Source organism: Pyrus communis, chromosome 7, assembly GCF_963583255.1.
Source record: "Pyrus communis chromosome 7, drPyrComm1.1, whole genome shotgun sequence".
In the NCBI taxonomy this organism is placed as follows: domain Eukaryota; kingdom Viridiplantae; phylum Streptophyta; class Magnoliopsida; order Rosales; family Rosaceae; genus Pyrus; species Pyrus communis.
The window spans coordinates 25540815-25562341 of NC_084809.1; the positions used below are offsets into that span (position 1 = coordinate 25540815).

Below are 21527 nucleotides of genomic sequence, written 5' to 3' on the forward strand. Positions count from 1 at the left end.
GATTGCTACTTATATTGACCTTTGGGTTAGGTGTTGTAGGAGCCTTCGGACGATTGATACTTATATTAACCTTCGGGTTGGATGCTGTAGGAGCTTGCAGGCAATTGATATTTGTGAAGGAAGAGTTCTGAAGGAAGAGTTATGTGTTTTGCCTTTGGGTGATCATGATACCACTAGTTAGCACACTAGATATGAGATACGTTTTATGAAAGGTTTTATGGCACGTTAGGGTTTTCGGAAAAACATACTATATATTGTGCTATTAGGTTTCATAAAACTTGGTCCACTCATGTTTGTTTTGCGCCCTCATCAGGGCTAAAAATTGAGGCGTACAATCCCGGCGTCAAGGCACTTCTGCATCAGCATCTTTGAGTCATCTCGGTGTAGGACCCACTCCTTTATTCATTAACTTTTACATTATTTTCCTTTTAGTGTTCTAGATTAATGTATGCTTTGAACATGTTCCTCATTTGTATATTAATTATATTTAAATTTCTATTATTCTTATTCATATTTTTTTAGTTCTCAGCATTTGCACTCAACAAATGGCTTTTGTCACCCTTGGGTGTCAACCAACACGTACCTACCCTGGTGTTCGGAGAATATCGGGGTCGGGGTGTGTTAGATTGGTATCAGAGCCTAGTTTGTTCAGAGTATATGTAGGATCTTCTGTTACTGTAGTAGTGCGTCTGTCATAACATTATTTGGATGTCACGACTTCCGGATTTGCTGTCATTTGGCACGGTTGTGCAATCCTCATCACGTTATGAATTGTCACATCCTATTCAAAAAGAAGAAACTCATGTTTGGATTGTGCCTCAGAGGTGACAAATTGGATCGTTGAACGACTTTCAACATCAGATCGATACTCTGCAACATGCGTTCCTTAGGAATTGCGGGCAGAGTTGGTTTTACATTGAAGTGACGTGAATAAGGAAACTCAGTAAAAGGAAATCTGGTTAGGACCAGCTGAAGATCCGAGATGGCAATGCCACTATGCGACACGCGTTTCCTTGGAATTGCGGGCAAAGTTGGATCGACTTATAAGTGTTTGGAAAACAGAAAGTTTTTAATGGTATGAGTTGTTTAAGACCAATTAGAGACTTGAATTGGTGATGTCACTCTGTGACATGCATTCTCTAGGAATGGTGGGCGGAGTCACATCTATTTGAAAATTATTCGGAACATTCGAAGTTCATGTTGGAGAAAGGGAATGGATGCTAGTTGTTACGAGGATTAGTAAGTGGTAGTTTGGTGGGATCGAACTAATGTCTTCGGACTTGTTCCCACTGAGTAAATTCGTGTGGATCTTTAGAATAATTCTCGGCGATTGTTCTATCGATTACCTCATTGCTTACTTCAACGACGAAGTCAAGTTCACTGACCTTTGACCGTCAGCTTCACACCAAATCGTTCGAGCGTTGACTTCGTCTAGAGATTATACTTTTCTTGGGAAACTCCTCGGCAGCAGACGCTATTCTCACCAATTTCCCCAAAATGAGTTGAGATTCTTGTTGTTGTTGTAGTTGGACTTGGATGATGAAGATCTAGTCTTGTTTGGATAAACAAACTCCTTGAACTTCACCTGGGTTTGGTACTCGGCGGTAAACCCTAGCTCATTGTCAAGTACTTTTTGGTAGAGGTGAACTTAGGCTCTTGCTTGTAGCCCAACTGACAAGTGTTATTGTCTACTAACTATTCAGCCTTGTAATTTTCAGTGTAATGGCTTAAGACTCCACCATATTCATCATTGTACGAAGATTGAGCTTTGCTCTGAACTTCTCTAGACTCATAGAGCTTTGGTTTGCTCAAGGGCGTCACTCTAAGGTAGCCAATCAAGCCACTGCATGCATATGTAGGCTGCTTTGTATCTTTCTTCTTCGTCATTCTATTGATTCAAAGGTTCTATGTTTAATTTTTGAACTTTGAAACATCTCTCACAAAGTATTGTGAATTACGATGTCTTTGGCCTTGTCAAATCTTATTAGCAATTCTTAACTATTCTTTGATATTAGACCTTTTTTGGCTAAGAAACCAATTAACCTTACTGTGATGATTAACCAAATAATCATAAACAGTGACTTCTATTCCTGGTTCAAATCCTGATATCTTGTACTCTAAATTTTAATGGACTTGTTTTAACCCTCAAATTCTTGAGTGTTCTTTCAGCCTTCTCGACATGGTTTCTTGCTCAATCAGTGAGGAATTCACACTCGATCGATTTGGTGGAAGTGTGCGCTCAATTCTTATCGATTCAGACCGAAACGTTAGGAGCATAACCTTTTCACGAGCTTATCGAACTTACCAGGAAGAGTTCCACATGGCTGTGAGATTTGAGCCGCCTATTAGTAAGGATTGGTGAAGGTAGTGGTGCGAGTGGTTAATGGATTGCATCAGCAATCACTATCTTCATGCAGAAATGATTAGCCACCTCATATTATCTTGCTATAATTCATAGGCATCACATCCTACTCTAGTAATTCTTTCCCACCAATAGATAAGTTCGGTTGCTCAATTATTTTCAGTGTATCTTCCACCCAACCCTAATGCACCTTTGATAGACATCTATTGAGATTAAATTCCATCTTGAGTTTCGAGTCTTGTATCTGAACGATCTATCTAGACCTTGGAGGACGTGTTGTGTTCACTCGTATTGTAGCTTTGGCACATTTAGAAGTTGCACTTCTCTCGAAAAGTTTGTATTCTCATGGGATTTTTAGGTTGATCACTTGAGAGTCCTTCTTCTTTCCACTAACTTGGGCTTTGTTTGGCTAGAAATCTACGACTAAGCAAAAATGGAGAGGTGGTTTAAACACTACAATAGCTTCCTAAAGATACTGCTTATTGAGGAATACGACTTCTCATTTTCTGCTTGCTTGACTTGAGCTTTTGGTTATACCATTAACACGGTAGCCACTTCTCTTGAATTCCAAGATACTGTTTTCAAATGGATTCTTTAATGGTGAAACACTGGTGTAGTTAGTCACATTTGGAAGAACTGAGAAAGATGGTATGCTTGGTATTGGATGAAGTCGTCACGACGACATTTCTTATTTTGTTCGCATGGGGATGGCACTTTTTGCAACATGGTACGAGAGTTTTCTACATGCAACACTAGTTAACAAAAGAGTTTTGTGAACTTGTTTTCGGAGGATTGAATTTATGACATATGAAAGTGTGCACCCTTAGGAAATCACTGCTTGCTTATCGAGACAACAAAATGTGTGGTCGATATCGCGGGCAGTCGACTGTGATATTAATGGCTTATTCGTCAAGCAAGTGTGCATGAAGACCCTTCTACGGTAGATGTTACTGATTTGTTATTGTTGGGGCTCGACCCAAAGATAACTTTTCTCGTAATACATGACATTACATATGTTTGGGCGAGACCCACTTTCGTTTTCGGTTTTGGCTTTTAGTACGAGTTTTCAACCTATATGTTTGTACATATTTATTTTGACGCTATCAGATTTTACGTACATATTTTTGACCTTGTGTCGATATATGTTTTTAGCTTTATATCTTTATAAAGTATGGTTTTTATTTGTACACTGACAGGGGAAGAAGGTATGAGCCTGGAGGCATGAAAGATGGAATCATTGCAACTCGATCATGACGGTGTGGCATTTTTCCTTTTATGCAACTACTCTGACTTGATTTATTTGTTACGTGTGTGTATATATATATTTTAATTTTTATTTTCTTCTCCCTATTTTCGAGTATTTCAGTGTAGTAAGTTATTTCAAATTTTGGGGACGAAATTTTCTTTAAAGGGGGTAGATTGTAAGACCTCATCCCTGTTTTATTTAAAAAAACAAGGTTTTTGGGTCTTAATTGGTGAGCTCAAAGGGCCCACCCCTTTACTTGTGTCCCCCGACTCCAATCTCTCTTCATCTTCTCATTCTCTCTCTTTTCCCTAACTCTCTCCTCTTTACCTATGCTCTCTCTCTGCACTCTTTTTTTTTGGCTCGAGCACCACACCCACGCACCCACCACCAACCTTATCCCTCAAGCAACCATCATTCTAGATCCTAAACTAAGCAAGGAAAACTCTTCTTCTCCTTCAAATAGCACGACATAGTTACTATGCATCCATTTCCGACGATGTATCGCCGTCCCCGTTGAAGGTGAGCTTCGAAACTCCTTCTATCTTCCTCCCCCTTAGGCTAGATCACTTTATTGACGATTAAAAGTGATTTTGGTGAAGGTTTGGACGTGAAAACAGATCAGGAATTTTCCCTCATATTTTCCGGCGAGAACTCGGCCTTTGCAGGCGTTTTTCGGTTAACTCCAGCCACCATTTGCCTCGAAATTGGTAAAGATCTCTTTCTTGCTTCATGGGCTTCATTTTGGTATTTTGGTTTATGTGAAATGGTTATGTTTCGAGCTCTGTTGGAGCTAGGGAAGTCCCCGGCTGTGTTTCAGCCTTTCTCTTCCTTTGGGTTTGGCGACCTATGTGTTGAACTCAGGTCGGGCTTTCAAGCCTAAAGCCCTAAGGAGCCAAGGCTTTTTGGGCCGTGCAAAGAGGGCCTAAGGCCCGTGAAACCCCCAACCTTTTTACTTAGAAACCTAACCCAAAATCATAAGTGAACTAAGGCCCTTGGGCCATGTGAAGCTTGGAGCCAACTCAAAAACCCTAGGGCCATTCGGCCCAAACCTTCCAGCCTATCAGACGGAATATTCCCTTGTTGACTTTTTTTTTAACTTTTTGAAAATTTAACCGGGACCCTTCTTAGGGTAATTCAATGTCCTGAATCCATTTTTTGACGTCCGTTTCCCAAATTCAATTGTTATAATATAGTTTTATTAATTGGACCCTTTATGTGCTTAGGTGCATATATTGTGGCATCTCCATCTTCCCTAGTTTGCGCGGCTTTTCGGCAGCGAAGTATATGTGAATTGACCCCTTCTAAAATGCATGTTTTAATAGTAGAAATGCATACATGAAAAATATGATTTACTATGTTTTGTGAACTTTTTATGAGAAATTGATTATCATGCTATACTAAGTTTATTTTGGAATACCATATTTTCTATCAAAACCATGTTCTTGTAGGGTATTTGATGGATGACGATATACTATTTAGAACATGTTTTCATACACTTCTTTATAATATAGATGATGGATGACTTTATACTATGAAGATGCTTTTGAAATACACGTACCTATGTTTGGAAATATTATTTTCAGTGGTTTTGTGCGTATCTAGTGGTCCTTATTAGTGACCTTCGAGTTGGGTGCTGTAGGAGCTTTCAGGTGATTGATACTTATATACCTTCAGGTTGGGTGCTGGGTGCTGTAGGAGCCTTCGAGCGATTGATACTTATATTGACCTTCAGGTTGGGTGCTGTAGGAGCCTGCGGGCGATTGATATTTGTGAAGGAAGTGTTCCGAAGGAAGAGTTATATGTTCTGCCTTTAAGTGATTATGATACCACTAGTTAGCACACTATATACGAGATACGTTTTATGAAAAGTTTTATGGCATGCTAGGGTTTTTCGGAAAAACCTACTATATATTGTGCTATTAGTTTTCATAAAACTTGGTCCACTCATATTTGTTTTGTGCCCCCATCAGGACTTAGAATCGAAGCGTACAATCCCGATGTCAAGGCAGTTCCGCATCGGCATCTTCGAGTGCTCTCGGTGTATGACCCACTCCTTTATTCATTAAATTTTATATTGCTTTCCTTTTAGTGTTCTAAATTAGTGTATGCTCTGAACATGTTCCTCATTCGTATATTAATTATATTTAAATTTCAATTATTCTTATTCATATTTTTTTAGTTTTCAGCATTTGCACTTAATAAATGGCTTTCGTCACCCTCGGGTGTTGTCCAACAAATGACCATCCCAATATCCCACGGACATCGGGATCAGCGTGTGACATCGGGATCAGGGCGTGTCACAACATGTCACGTCAGAATTTATAGTGTAATTTAACCTACTTTAATTACCTTGGAGATTTTTGCCAAAAAAAAATTACTCTTAAAGATTCTCTACACATGAGATTAAGGTGAATAAAATTGTGGTAATAGTTTGAGCTCCAAGGTGATTGATGACTGCGTTCCCAGTTGTGTAACTTAGAAGAGACTGGGAGCGGAAAACAAGCATTCTATCATGTTTAAGTAGCAAGGGTGTGGAGAAGAAACAACCTTATATTAGGAGGTTACTAAGTTGGGTTTTTGCCGGTCCTATTTGTAATTGTTTGATTATTGATAGGATTTTTACCACCTGTAAAAGTTAGGATAAAGACACTTAAAAATACTTGTAAGAGTACAAGGTAATCGTAATATAGTCGGCTCTAGCAATGTCATTCTTTACATGGGTTGAATGAATAATTTATGTTAAAACCAAATCTTAATTAATTATATGAAAACAAAGTTTAGAAAAAGATGATTTTATAACCTAAAATTTAGAAACAAAATTTTAGTAAAAACAATTAAATAAACTGAGAAAGTAAATAAAAAAAAAAAGTTTTGAAAGTAAATTTGAGCACTACGGTTTTGCTGTCACCTTAATAATCCTACACAGTTCTTCCAATTACTTATGAATTACATATGTATATTTTGAAGGTTAGGTTTTGCTAAAGTATGTCCTACTTGGAACCTCCAACATAGAACCTATATATAATCTGCAACCCGTCCTTGCTATCTAGATCGAATGTGAACATGCAAGACTTATTAAGTTTTGTGAAACTTTTGAAAAACCATATAACCCTTAAGACGTGTCGTCTATCCTAAGAAGTTACACATATTAGCCACAAGAAGCCTTAATCAATTACAGGGATATCCCTCCGTCAAAATTGCATCTAATTACTTTTCTAAATATTCTAATGGTGCCCAATCAGTAAGACAAATAAAAAGTTTCAACATAGTGATTAATAATTCAAAACTTGTATGCATAATATCATAAGCAAATTGAAAAGAAACTAGATATTCTTGCTAAGGCTTGTTGCCTAGCCCTGGCAAAAGAAACTAGTTACAAACAATCATAAAATAAAATATTATTAAGAACATGGATAAAAAACACATTAAAAATAAACTTAAATCATCAAAATAGGGCCTCCCTAAAGTCTTACCTAAATAAATCTTACCTAAAAAATTGTCTTCTAAACACTAAGAAACATAATAGAATAAATAAAAGGTTTCTATTTATACTGAAATTCGGATTGCAGAGCCAACTAAATCAACTTCGATTTCATTTTCCTCTGCTTTTCCTCTCTCTCCGCTCCCCATATCTCTCGGCTTCAAGCCCACAAACCAAGTAGTGACGATCGAGCCTCAAACATGGCGGAGGCAAAATGGAGGTACAGTGACGGTCGACAACCACCTCCGGTGTTGATGAATTTGGCTGTCGGAAAGCGTCCTCGCTCCGATTATGGTATGTTGAATTTCTCGATTTTCCCTTTATTTGAGTTTCCTCTCTCCTTTTGCGTTTGTTTAGGGTTTATAAATTAGGGTTCTTAGGGATTTTAGGGTTTTCTCGCTCTCTCTTTTTTTCTTCAGAATTGCACTGTATTTCTCAGATCGGAGCTGTTCTTATTTTGAAAAAATTGGACTAATGTTGATTTTAGCTTTCGTCTCTCTGGTAATTACTCTGAACCCCCAAAAGATTTGAAATTTTTGGGAATTATTCTCATTGTTTTTGACAATTTGTTGTTGGAATTTGTATAAATTGCTGCAATTATGTTGTGAAGTGTTATGATTATTTCAAAGAACACCAATTCTATCAGTTGCAATCTGCAGATGGCTTATGAAATAATGCCCTGCGAAAGGAAGGGAAAAAAAGCCTAGAAAACACCATCGGATGATGTTTTAATCAATGGAGAAAACTGTAATTACCCACATTTTAACAAATGAAGGTTTCTTATTTCACTTTTTTGCAGGAAGCTATTAATTCTGCATCATCGGTGACTCAAACCTTAAGCGGAGAAGTGGCTGACGTTCAACGTAAGCTCATAGCTCTTGCAGCTGCATAAGGAAACTCAAGTGCAGTAAATCCTCTGGTCACACAACTCACTAATGGACCTTTGGGTGGTCTTCATGATAAGGTTTGTTCTATCTTAAATATGTGGAATATGTGGATATGTAACTCCACATGTTCAATTTTATCAAATGAGTGTTGGTTGGTAGGCTATTTTAATCATGAAAAGAAATTTATTTTAGTTGAGCAAACATTATGCACGGACTTGGAACTTCTTCCTTTGAATTGTAGTTGGAAGGGTGTATGATAAATTTAGTGGGATTTGAGCATAAGCCGGTTGCCAGCCCAATACAACTGATTGCATCCCGCAAGATTAATTTATCCACATTGAAGAATTTCTCATTATACAATTCTACTACATTTTTTTTCAAATTTAAATTTAAATATAAATTTTAAAATTTTGGTTTTGATTATGCAGTTCGTGGATTCCGTCTTGCTGCGGTATATTTAAATACTGCTGCCTGCTGTCCTCCACCATTTGAGCCTGGGCCTCCTCCACCCCCATAGTGGTATATTTTCTTAGGAGCGTACTTTGCATGAATTATTTTGTGTAATTGGTTGACTTAAATCTTTATTTGATCTAACTATTCCAATTTGGCTAATTTGTTTTTTAAATTTTTATTATATTGGAGTTGAATTTGGTATTTTGGGTATGCTATCTTTGGATGCTTAGAAAGATATGGATATGTTATATAAGAAACTGTAATTTACTTTTGTCTTTGATTTTTTACTAATGGGATGTTGTGATGGGGTTTAGTAATTTCCAGTATTCTTCAATTATTTTGAATTTACAAAATCAAATAACTCATGGAAATAAATTAATATTTCATTAATCTGTATGTAAGAGGACTTTACAATATGTCATCAAGTTTAGACCGACAACAATGAATGGCAAACTTAGGATTAATGCCTCTATTAATGTGATGTTTTCTCATGGTTGAGAAATATATACAGCTGTCTTATTTAATGGACAACATCATTCATCCTCTATATTTAATATTAATTGCTTTTCTTAATCTATTTTTCCGTCAATCTTTTCTGCTACATAACCTCATTTGGTTTTCCATTTTGTGAAATGTTTTGGAAGCGGGAGTGTGTGAAATGTGTTGATGCTGATGATAGTGCCGAATTTGGTGACACTCCTTAACTAGCAGAGCAGGTAACATAGCTTCTTCCAACTCAAATTTAATGATTCAAGCTGCCTAAGATTTGCATAACATTCCCAAGTTGTAGTTGATGTGCCTGAGTGGTTGAGTGCTTGACTAATGAATGTAACCACTAAGATTTGGATTGTTTTTGGGGGGTAAGAAATAAAATTGCTAATTTCGGATTTATGGGTTTGAATTTTTCTCGAGTATATGATTTTGTGTTTTGTGTGTATTGATTGACTGATGAAAATATGTAGCCATAAAATATTGATTTTGACATTTTTTTTTATAATAAAAAGGTTGTATGATTTGTAAAGATCCATGATTGATGATTTGGTGTTTTTGGGTTCGTGGGTTATTTTGATTGTTGAATGCCTTATCAATTTGGTTTTTAATGTCATTGTTTGTTTATCTATTTCCATAATAATCTTTTCAAATAAATGTTACTTTTTGACTTGTGAACTGTAATTTACCTTTCTTATTTTATCTTTTCTTGTAAATTTGATTTATAGGGCTCTTGGGTTGTGAATTGTGACTGAAAATTTGATCCTCACATGGAGTTAGGCAAAAACCACTATTTTTTTCTTATTACTTTTCTTTTAAATGCATTCTGATTCTGAGATTGCCTCTTTATATAATGTACAATTTTTGTAGTTGCCTTCAATGTTATTGTCATTGGCTCGGGTGCTCAAAAGATCTATACAATATGGTTTTGCCAATAATGTGGGTATTGGGTTGAATATCATAAAAGCGAATATCTGTAACTATAGATCTGCAAATGTTTGGTAGATAGAGCAATTTGGGAATTTGTTACCAAAACATTGATGGATAACATGTATATCATTTTTTTTTACGTGAATGTTGAATGTTGAATGCCTTATCATTTTGGTTTTTAACATGCCATTGTTTATCTATATCCAAAATGAGTCTGAATCTTTTCAAATAAATGTTACTTTCTGATTTGAGAAACTGTTATTCACGTTTTATTGATCTTTTCCTACATATTTGATTTACAGAGCTCTTGGGTTGTCAATTGTGACTGGAAATTCTACTCCTCACATGGATCATAGGTAAAAAACACTATTTTCTTTTCTTATTACTTTTCCTTCAAATGTGTTTTATTATGAGATCGTCTCTTTATATATTGTAAATTTCCAGCACTTATGCAAACTTCAGAGCATATAGGAAAGCAAATGTTTTCCATTTTAGATGCAAAGAACCAAATATGTTATCTATGTCTTCAATGAAACGCTTTAGTGTTATTCCTTTTAATTGTTTAGTTTTAATTGATGTTTGGATGCTTAAAAATATTCTTCATTTTGTCCTTTTGAACCTGAACGGATAATCAAATTGGAATAGTTTCTAATTTTTTAGTTCATTTTGCTTATCAGTTTATCGTACTTCTTTGAACCAAATGCAAATTCCAATCTTGCATTGTTAAGCCCTGAAATTAGAACAAAAAAACTTGCATGAAATAGAAGTTCTTTCTGATTGAGAACTCATTGTTCTTCTACTTGAAGTTTTCTCTGAGTGATTTCTGAATAATTTAGAAATGGGTATGTTAAATTGTGGGTTACGATTTCAAAACCCACGGTAGAGCACGGGCATTTTTTTTTTAGTTATAACTAAGATTAGGATAAAATATAAAGTATAAAATTGACTCGTCAATTATATATAGTGATTTGTTTTTTGCCTGATAAAATGCCTGTGAACGTTAATTTCTCTAAGTGGTGAGGTTTTACCTAGTTAAATCATGTTCACTGCGAGTTAACTTGTTGCTTCGCTTACTGTTATATAATATAAAGAATTGAATCTGTTTGTTGTCCAATTCTCATAAACTAGCAGAAGACTAGATAGTAACGCTATTTCAATCTTACTACCGGATTTGAACAAATTGGTGCATCATCCCATTGCGTTTTCAATTGGCACCAAACCCATCTTGCAAGTATTTTAATCCTAATGGATGTATGAGGTGCGTATATCCAGTTAGGCTTATGTACTCTATATTGGTGTTATACACGTTATAAATAGTATCTCCATTCAATATCATAAAATCAGTAGATATTATTTGTACCGGAATTTACGCTATTCGGTGTAATTAGCTTTAATCTAGCAGTTCAATTACCTAATATGGGAATGTACGGCTTATATAGGTTTAGGGCCGAGATCCCAGACTAATCTAAATTGAAATACAATGTGGGCCGAAATGACTTTAGGGTTGGTTGGGTATTGCTGTGCTTTGAAAAAAAGCTGCTTTAAACTGCTTTTGCTGTGCTGTGAGAATAAGCAGCTGTGAAATAAAGCAGCAGAGTGTTTGGTAAATTTTTTTGTAAAAGTGTTTTTGAAAGAAAAAAAAAGCAGTATTATAGTGTTTGGTAAACTTTTATGTAAAACAAATGTGAAAATAAAAACCAGTTTTTTAAAGTTGGGTTTTGCAGGTTCTTGTTTTTGGCTTTTTTCACTCAAAACTGTGAAAAAAAGCTGAAGCTGAATGTTTACCAAACACAAAAACAGCTCCCAGCTTTTTTTGATACCAGCTTTTTTCAGAATCATCTCAGTACCAAACCAGGTCTTAATATCGTCACGCCACTATTCGAGTTAATGTGATTTTGTGTTTGCCCATGTTCACGGTTAATTCAATAGTGCGGCTGCACTAATTTATGCAAGTGTAGAAAAGATGAAAATAAAAGGTTTAGCGTAAATTTAGAATTCTCTAAAATTTCATAGTTCTCAAATACTACCTCAGTTCTGTTGTAGATCTATTTAGCTGAACTATTCTAAGGGAATAGAGAGGGGGCTGACGGTAGCAAGAGAGAGGAGAGATTTAATTGTGAGGTGTGTGTTGTATCATCTCCATTGTGCATTTATTTATAGTAGTAGGATAAGTAAAATCCTTATCCTTTGAGGATTACAATTCTTAATAGGTAATCAACTCCTAATAGGAATATAAGAGATATTCCTAAATCCATTAGGATTTACATAATCATGTTCATATTCTAAATATGATTGCAACACTCCCCCTTGAGTATGTAAATACTCAACAAACCATCACATCATATCTTCATCAGATAGGGTAGAATAATTGATGAAGTTATCAGCACAACGGGTGAACGCAAGTCTCAAATTTAAAGAAAGTATGAATTGGTTGTAAAACTCATAAAATCTCGCTATGGTAAAACCCAAGGCATGGGGAAAACACATAGACTAAGGAGAAAAGTGAGAAGTATGCATAGTGTCTAAAACAAACGTAAAACATGACGAAAGCAATGAACTCAACGAAGTATGATCATCCTAGCATGGGTGCCTCATCAAAACCTCGTTAGGTGGCAAAAACTCAGGGGGAAAAATGCTCCTAATCGTAGGAAAAAGAGGAAGACTAATGAAAAGAGTTTGAAAACTTTGAATTTTAACGAAAAAGACAAAAATGTGTTGTAAGTGAATAGTATAAGGATTGACTTTTTAGAGTAAAAATGTGGTTTTTCGTTAAAATAAACAATACCGGGAGTTTTTCGTTAATGCTCCTAGGAAAAAGAGTATATTAAGATCAAGTGAGTATGCTTCAGGATACTCCCATTGAGTTAGGCATAACTTCCAAATAAGAGAACTACAAATGATTCAACTCAGATAATTTACGCATACCGATTCCTTGGACGAGTTTCTGAAAATTAGACTTGGGCAATGATTTGGTGAAGAGATCGGCCAGGTTGTCCTGGGAATAGATTTGCTTAACTTCAATGTTCTGATGTTACTGTTACTGGTGAGAGTAAAAGAATTTTGGTGCTATGTGCTTGGTGTTGTCTCCCTTGATTTATCCTTTCTTTAACTGTTCGATACATGCTGTATTGTCTTCAAAGATCGTCGTAAGAAGGTCAACGACGGAAGTAAGACCACTTGTACTTCGAATATGTTCCATAACTGCTCTTAAATAAAAGCACTCAAGCGATGCTTCATGCAGGGCGATAATCTCATCATGGTTCGAAGAAGTCGCAACTAGTGTTTGCTTGGTAGACTTTCAAGATATAGCGGTGTCTCCAACGGTAAAGACATAGCTCGTTTGAGAACGTGCCTTATGTGGACCAGCCAGATATCCAGCATTTACGTAACCAATAAGGCAAGAATTAATTTGATAACCATAAGGGGCAGCAATACTCGAAGATTCGTGGGTATAGAACAAGCCCAAATCCGTCGTACCCTTGAGGTAGCGGAAAATATCTTTAACACCATTCTAGTGCCTGTGTGTGGGCGCATTAATGTATCTAGCCAAAAGATTAACAGCGAAGGAAATGTTGGGTTTAGTGCATTAAGCCAAGTACAATAAAGCCCCAATTGCACTTAGGTATGGAACTTTGGGTTTCAAAATCTCTTCCTCATCCTCATTTGGATGGAAGAGATCTCGTTTAGCATCTAGAGTCCGAATGACCATAGGAGTACTCGAAGGCTTCACTTTATCCTCATTAAAATGGCGCAACACTTTTTGAGTGTAGTTCGATTAATGTACTAGGATTCCATCCAAACAATGCTTGATCTCTAGGTTGTGGTAATATCAAGGTTTCCCAAGATCTTTCATCTCAAATTCTGATTTCAAGTGTGCAACAATTTCCTCAAGCTTTGCGGGAGTTCCAATGAGGTTCATGTCTTTGACGTAAATTGCAACGATTGCAGATCAAGAATGTGACTTCTTTATGAACACGCATAGGCATAATTCGTTGTTCACATAATCCTAACTTGTCAAATATTTACTCAGACGGTTATACTACATCTGCTGGATTGTTTCAATCCGTAGAGTGATCTCCTCAATCTAATCGAGAGTGTTTTGTGGTCTAGATCTATTTGAACCAGTCAATAGAAGTCATTCTGGAACTTTCATGTATATTTCCGTATCTAGATCCCCATAGAGATACGCGGTTACTACGTCTATAAGCTGCATATTCAGTTTTTCAGAAACTACCAAACTTATTAGGTAGCAGAATGTTATAACGTCCATTACGGGGGAATACCTCTCTTTGTAATCAATCCCAGGGCGTTGAGAGAAGTCTTGCGCTACGAGGCGTGCTTTGTATTGCACTATTTCATTCTTCTCATTGCATTTCCTCACGAAAACCCAATTGTAGCTAACGGACTTCACGCGTGGTGGTGTGCGAATAATATGTCCAAACACTTTACGTTTTGCAAGTGAATTGAGTTCGGCTTAGATTGCTTGTTTCCAGTTTGACTAATCCGTTATGCGTCGGCATTCATCAACGAAATATGGTTTAATGTTATCACTAAGCATGATGTCAGTAGCTACTGTGTACGCAAATGTATCGTCGACGATCATCTCATTCCTATTCCAAACCTTATCCAATACTGCGTGATGGGCCGAAATCTCACGATTCTTGGGAGGTCGGTTTATCTTATCTAAGACATTACTGTAATCTAGAATAACCTCATGCGTTGGAACAGATGAGTGAGTGTTGGTCGGATTCAAACTAGGGTCATTAGTTGGTGTCGATTTCCTCTTTCGAGGTTGTGAATCCTTTGAATCAAAGGGTCTGCCATGCTTTAGGGTCGGAGCAGATGATTGGCTAGCCGTCAATGTATCGAGCCACGTGGAAGGTGCGGCCTTCCAGCCTTCGGGGACGGTCCAGCCTTCCCAGGCGGGATTGTGACGTACATGGGGTACATATATCCTTGCATGTGCTTTTGCAGCGGGTTTATGTGATCTTGTTACCTTAGCTAGATCATTAAAAGCATCTGGCGTACTCTAAGCAATGCTCTGAAGATCTATAATTTATCGTACTTCAGTTTCAGATTGGGCAATGCGGGGATCTAAATGAGACATAGTGAGAGTATACCACGACAATTCACGGCGTTCTCTAAGAACGTTAGTATGCTTAACTCTTCCTAGTGACAGGAAGACTGTCTTATCAAAGTGACAATCCACAAAACGTGCAGTAAAGAGATCTCCTGTCAAGGGTTTTAAATAGTCAACAATTGATGGTGAATCATAATCGATATAGATTCCCATTTTTTTTCTGAGGATCCATTTTGGTATGTAGTGGTGGCGCTATTGGCATATAAACTACGCACCTAAACACACGTAAATGTGAGACGTTAGGCTCGTATCCAGTAACTAATTGTAACAGTGAATCAGGTTCGATAGTGGTGGGCTTCAGGCGGATCAACATGGCTGCGTGCAATATTGCATAGCCTCAGGCAGATACCGGCATTTTGGTTCTCATAACCAAAGTTCAAGCTATCAATTGAAGGTGCTTTATGAAAGCTTCTCCTAGGCTGTTTTGAGTGTGAACATGAGGTACAAGATGTTCCACATCAATCCCTACTGACATGCAATAATTGTCAAAAGTCTGTGACGTAAACTCTCCAACGTTATCCAGTCGGATCGACTTAATCGGATAATCAGGATGATGAGCCCTTAGCTTAATAATTTGTTCTAGGAGTTTCGCAAATGCAACGTTGCTTATGGACAACAGGTAAACATGTGACCATGGTGTCGATGCATCAACCAACACCATAACATATCTAAATGGTTAGCATGTTGGTTGGATAGGTTCACAAATATCCCCTTGAATCCTCTGAAGAAACTTAAGGGGGTTGTGAATAATCTTTGTAATCGAGGGTTGAGTTTCAACTTCTTTGAAAACAGTTTCCATAAGTCAAAAAATATATCAAATGTTACAAGAATTAAAGCAAGAAAAAACAATCAATGTTTTAGAACATCCAGATGAGTCTCATGTAGAAACAATTTCTACAGTATGAGATTCAGAAAATGAAACTGAAACTGATTCCATTAGGAAAGTAGAACAAGCTTTTCAAAATCTTGAATTAAAACGAATCACAAACAAAAAAGTCAACCTAACAACTCTTACAAAAAATTGGTACCCGAGGCCAACATCCCTGGACATTCAATTTGAGGAAAGAAACATCCAAAACCAATTCTCAGTCTCTGCTGATAAACTCTATGAATGGAATATAGATGGTTTATCAGAACAAGAACTATTGAACAAACTACAACACATTTCCATGGTTGCTAATAGTTATATTACCAATCATAATCTTAGTCAAACACAAGTTGTCGACTTTTTGGTCATCGGATTCACGGGAATGCTTTATTCCTGGTGGGAGAAACATCTCACTAAACAGTCAAGAAATGAAATCAAACATGCAGTGAAAAAAATGAGGATGAAACACCCATCTTTGATGCGCATATTGGACAAGGAGTCCCAGATGCAGTTAATACCCTACTCTTTACCATCATAGAACATTTCATAGGTACACCCAACAATGTCACCTCCAGAATCCATGACCAACTTAGTAACCTAAGATGTCCTATCCTAAGCGATTTTAGATGGTACAAAGATGTGTTTATGTCTAGAGTCATGATTAAAGAAGATAGTAAACAACTATTTTGGAAAGAAAAATTCATTAATGGATTACCAAACATTTTTGCCCATAAAATCAGAAATGTTTTAGTTAATGAAGAAGATATCATACCATATCATACCCTTACTTATGGAAATATAATTAACATTATCCAGAAGGAAGGATTGAAAATATGTATAGATATGAAAATCTCAAAACAAGTTAATAAAGATAAATCAATATGAGTTAGAAACATTTTGTGAACAATATGGATTACCTCCTATTGCTCCATTCAACCAAAAGAAAAAAATCAGACGCCTACAATAGGTACCCATACAAATACTCCTGTAGGAGACACCCTAAATATAAAAAATTCAATAAGAATTTTGAAACAAATAAATTTTACGAGACACCCAAGTCCAACAAGTGGAAGAGAAAACCCTTAGGAAAATTCCACTAAAAAAAAACAAGAACAAAAAGAAAATTGCTACAAATGTGGCAAATTCGATCATTATACAAATAAATGCAGAGTCAAGAAAACAATCAACCAATTGAAAATCTCTGAGGAAGACAAAACCCAATTAATCCAAGTCTTAGAATTAAAGGACACAGACAATAGTCAATCAAAACATGATTTAAGTTCTAATTCGTCTTCTTCCAATAATTCCTCAAGTAACCTTTTATCCCCCGACATTAAAATAGGAAGCACTGATACTTGTTGTAAAAAGATTTCAGTCCTCAACAAACAAGAAGAACAAGAAGATCTTCTTATTGAATTAATCAGCAAGTAGATAACCCTGAATTAAAATCATTTTATTTAAAGAAGCTAAAAAAGCTAATTTCTTCTGAAGAAGCCAGTACTACTCAGCCCAAAGTATACCAGAAAATCAGCCGTAGTACAACTTTAGAAAGATTCAATAAGTCTAAAAAAGAGATTATAGTTAAGGATTTACAAAGTCAACAAAATCAAAGATGAAATTAGGTTTCTAAAATTAGAAAACCTAGAAATTCGTACATATCTCAGTAGAGTTCAAAAACAAACGCTTACCAACAATAATGACGAAGAACATAATAGTTCTTCCTCAAATCACAATTCAGACTCCTAGTTTGAAGAAAAATCAACAAAAGGATTAATATTAAGATTATTAGACAAGATAAGAATCAAGAAATGGTATTTTAAAATCAAAATAATAATTGAAGACTTTCATTTAGAAACAATTGCTTTGATTGATTTTGGCGCATACTTGAGTTGCATTCAAGAAGGATTAGTTCCTACTAAGTATTTTCATAAATCAACGGAGATACTTAGTGCTGCAAACCAATCACCAATGCAATTAAAATATGAAATTCCAAAAACCCATGTCCGTCAAAACAATGTTTGTTTTAAAACCCCATTTGTTTTAAAACTCCATTTGTTTTAATTAAAAATATTTCAGATCTAGTTATTTTAGGTCTTCCTTTCATAACCCTCCCATATTCTTTTAAGGTACACCATAATTGTATAACTACCAGAATGTTGGGGGAAAAAAAAATCATATTTGAGTTTTGCACGGAGACATATCTTTAAAAAATTAAGACAATTACAAAAAGATAGCATTTTAAAAGCCATCAACTTAGTTATAAAAAAATCACAACAAATTAATTTCTTCTTTCCTTTTAAGGTACACCATAATTGTATAACTACCAGAATATTGAGGGAAAAAAAAAAATCATATTTGAGTTTTGCACGGAGACAGATCTTAAAAAAATTAAGACAATTACAAAAAGATAGCATTTTAAAAGCCATCAACTTAGTTATAAAAAAATCACAACAAATTAATTTCTTAAAAGAAGAAATTAATTACAAAAGAATTGAAGAACAATTAACAAATGAATATTTGTTACAAAGTATTGACAATTTTCAAAAGAGACTTCTTAATGAATTTTTTTGGATATTCACGAGTCAAGAAGTCATAGAATTCTGCAATACAGAAATCCAAAAACTTCTCAATAAAGGAATAATTAGGAAAAGTAAATCACCTTGGTCATGTCCTGCTTTCTATGTTCAAAAGAATGCAAAATTAGAACGAGGAACCCCTAGGTTAGTCGTCAATTACAAACCTGTTAATGATGTCCTGGAATGGATACGATATACAATTCCTAACAAAAGAGATTTAATTAAGAGACTTAGCCAAACAGTAATCTTCTCAAAATTTGACATGAAGTCTGGATTTTGGCAAATTCAAATTCATGAGGATGATAAATATAAAACAACATTTGTCACTCCTTTTGGTCATTATGAATGAAATGTAATGTCATTCGGTCTTAAGAATACACCTAGTGAATTTCAAAATATTATGAATGAAATATTTAATCAATACAGTCATTTCTCAATTGTTTATATTGATGATGTTCTCATTTATTCCAAATCGATAGATGAGCATTGGAAACACTTAAACATGTTTGCTATGATAATTAAGTCGAATGGATTAGTTGTCTCAACAACCAAAATCAAGTTGTTCCTAACCAAAATTAGATTTTTAGGATACAATATCCACCAGTCAATCATTGAATCAATAGATAGAGTAATTCAATTTGCAGATAAGTTTCCAAATGAAATCACTGACAAAACCTAGTTACAGAGATTTCTAGGATGTTTAAATTATGTTGCAGAATTTTACCCACATCTTAGACAACAATGCAAACCCTTGTTTGATCGTCTAAAAGAAAATCCCCCATCATGATCTAATACTCATACTTCCATAGTCAAGCAAATCAAATCACATGTTAAGACTTTGTCTTGTCTTGGCATTCTAACCCCCAATTCATTCAAAATTGTTGAAACTGATGCCTCTGAAATTGATTACCAAGGTATTCTCAAACAATTAATTTCTTCTGGATTTCCTGAACAAATTGTTTGTTTTCATTTAGGACTATGAAATCCAGCACAAAGTACTTATAGCACTATTAAAAAAAAGTTTTTAGCAAATTGTTCATTTTCATTCCGGATCTATTGTATTATGTATTAGCAAATTTCAAGATGATTTATTAAATCAAAAGTTTTTAGTCAGAGTCGATTGCAAATTTGCAAAACATGTTTTACAAAAAGATGTTCAAAATATTGCATCAAAACAGATTTTTGCACGATGGCAAGCCATATTAAGTATTTTTTATTTTGAAATTGAATACATTAAAGGCAGACAAAATTGCATTCCTGATTTCGTAACTAGAGAATTTTTGCAGGGGAAGAATGACAGCAAGAAAACTTGATCAGAGGAGGCTTCCAACCACTCTACCACCTTCACCAGTCAAACAAGAATCAAGCCTAGCTTCTTCATCGGCCTTAGCCATTACCAACCGCTTCACTCCCTTAGGTTCCACAATAGGAAACTTCAGGCCAAACTACCAAACACCACAACCAAATTACCAAACGGCATTAGTTAGTCAATATGATCCTTATTCAACCTCGACATACCAATCATCATCATTCCAACCAGTCAGTTATACCAAAACATCACCATATGTCAAGAAAAATCCCAATGAATATCTTTTCAGTATCCCTTTCAACATCTATCAACAACAAGCACTAGAAAAAATAGCCAAAACAGTTTTCCCCCCAATTTCCATTATCAGCCTACCGAATCACATAAAACCCTAAAATATTATCAAGCTATTCTCAGTGAGACTGAATCCATTTCAATAAAACCACTCTACAGCAAAACCCATGAAAACAAAATCCTTTTATTATTCTCTTTACATTGGAAAATTTCTAACTGAATCAGAATGGGTACTCCCCCTTTACCAAACCAAACCCCTTCATACCCTACATGTTCTTATCCCTCACAATCATTACAATTATTTTGATTATATTCAAGCATGGACTAACGATTTCCTTCATCAAACAGAAGACTTTAGCTATTCATGGTTTATCAATATTGACAAGAGTTTTAGATTAAATTTCCCTGCATGGTTCCCAAAATGGTGGTCAATTCACAGCCCAACAACCAACCTTTTACCAGAAGAATTCATGCAAGCTCTATCAACCAGCTTTCAAAAGAAATTTGACAGAAGCCGATTCAATTACAGAATTACACTTCTCCCATTATTTATGGCCAATTACAAAGTCCCATGGATTTTAAAATAGAATTATGAAGTTGAAACCGGTGAAGTTGTACAGATCAAGATCGGTAAAGTGGTGGGATAAATTCAATCATTAGAAGATCATCAATCTGGTCCTTTCCGAGTTTCCCATCGACCCAATTCTAGCTATTCCAGCTCCATCAACAATGGCGTTGCTAACCATTCCAGAGCAATCTCTATCAGACATTAGTCCATCATCATCTCTCAAAGGAACAACTAAGTCATCCAAATGAACAAGTTCAAAGAAGAAAGAAAAATCATCCCAGCTCAAAGATTTAGCTCAATAGTTAATTGCAGAAGCAGCTTTGCTCTATGATGAAGACTCAAACTTTGCTGCTTCGGACACATTCTCACGACATCCAGCCAACTCATCAAGTCAGAAAACACAGGCAACATATTATCAGAATTCCTAGGACCCATTTGAAATTTGAAAAATTTAGCCATTTGAAGTCACAGTAATAAGGCATGTGACCCTAATAGGAAACATGTCGCTTATAGCACCGAAAGTTGTAGCCATCATTCCAAATTCTGGACAAAACACTATTCATCCATCATTATGTTCCCAATTATGGCCGCGTGATTCAACAGTCATCTACTTTTAGCATATTTCCAGCTCATAGCACAACCAGATTTTCCGCCTCAATTAATATCAACAATCCATAAAAACACAACCTAAGTTTCATTCAAAGGAGGCTGAAACTTCTGCGCATTTTCAGATCATAACAGAAGTAATATTCAACTTACAATATCTCAGTTCAAAAATTGTAAAATTTTAGAATGTCAAGGATGCCTGCGTGCACCAATATCCTTTGCATCAGTTATTTTCTCATTTGCTGCCTCAATCGTCAGTAAATCAATTGTAACTTTCAACGTAAGTTTTGCAACAAAACTTATTTTCAAATTATACCTGCA

General features: G+C 35.7%; 1 long non-coding RNA gene across 1 annotated transcript; it reads left to right on the forward strand.

Annotated features, from left to right (window-relative positions):
- The first annotated feature begins 7158 nt into the window (after positions 1–7158).
- Positions 7159–10404, forward strand: LOC137740901 (uncharacterized). Its single transcript, XR_011069185.1, has 5 exons — positions 7159–7383; positions 7889–8053; positions 8405–8495; positions 9074–9145; positions 10151–10404. It is a non-coding gene; the product is annotated as an uncharacterized lncRNA (long non-coding RNA).
- The last annotated feature ends 11123 nt before the right edge of the window (positions 10405–21527 follow it).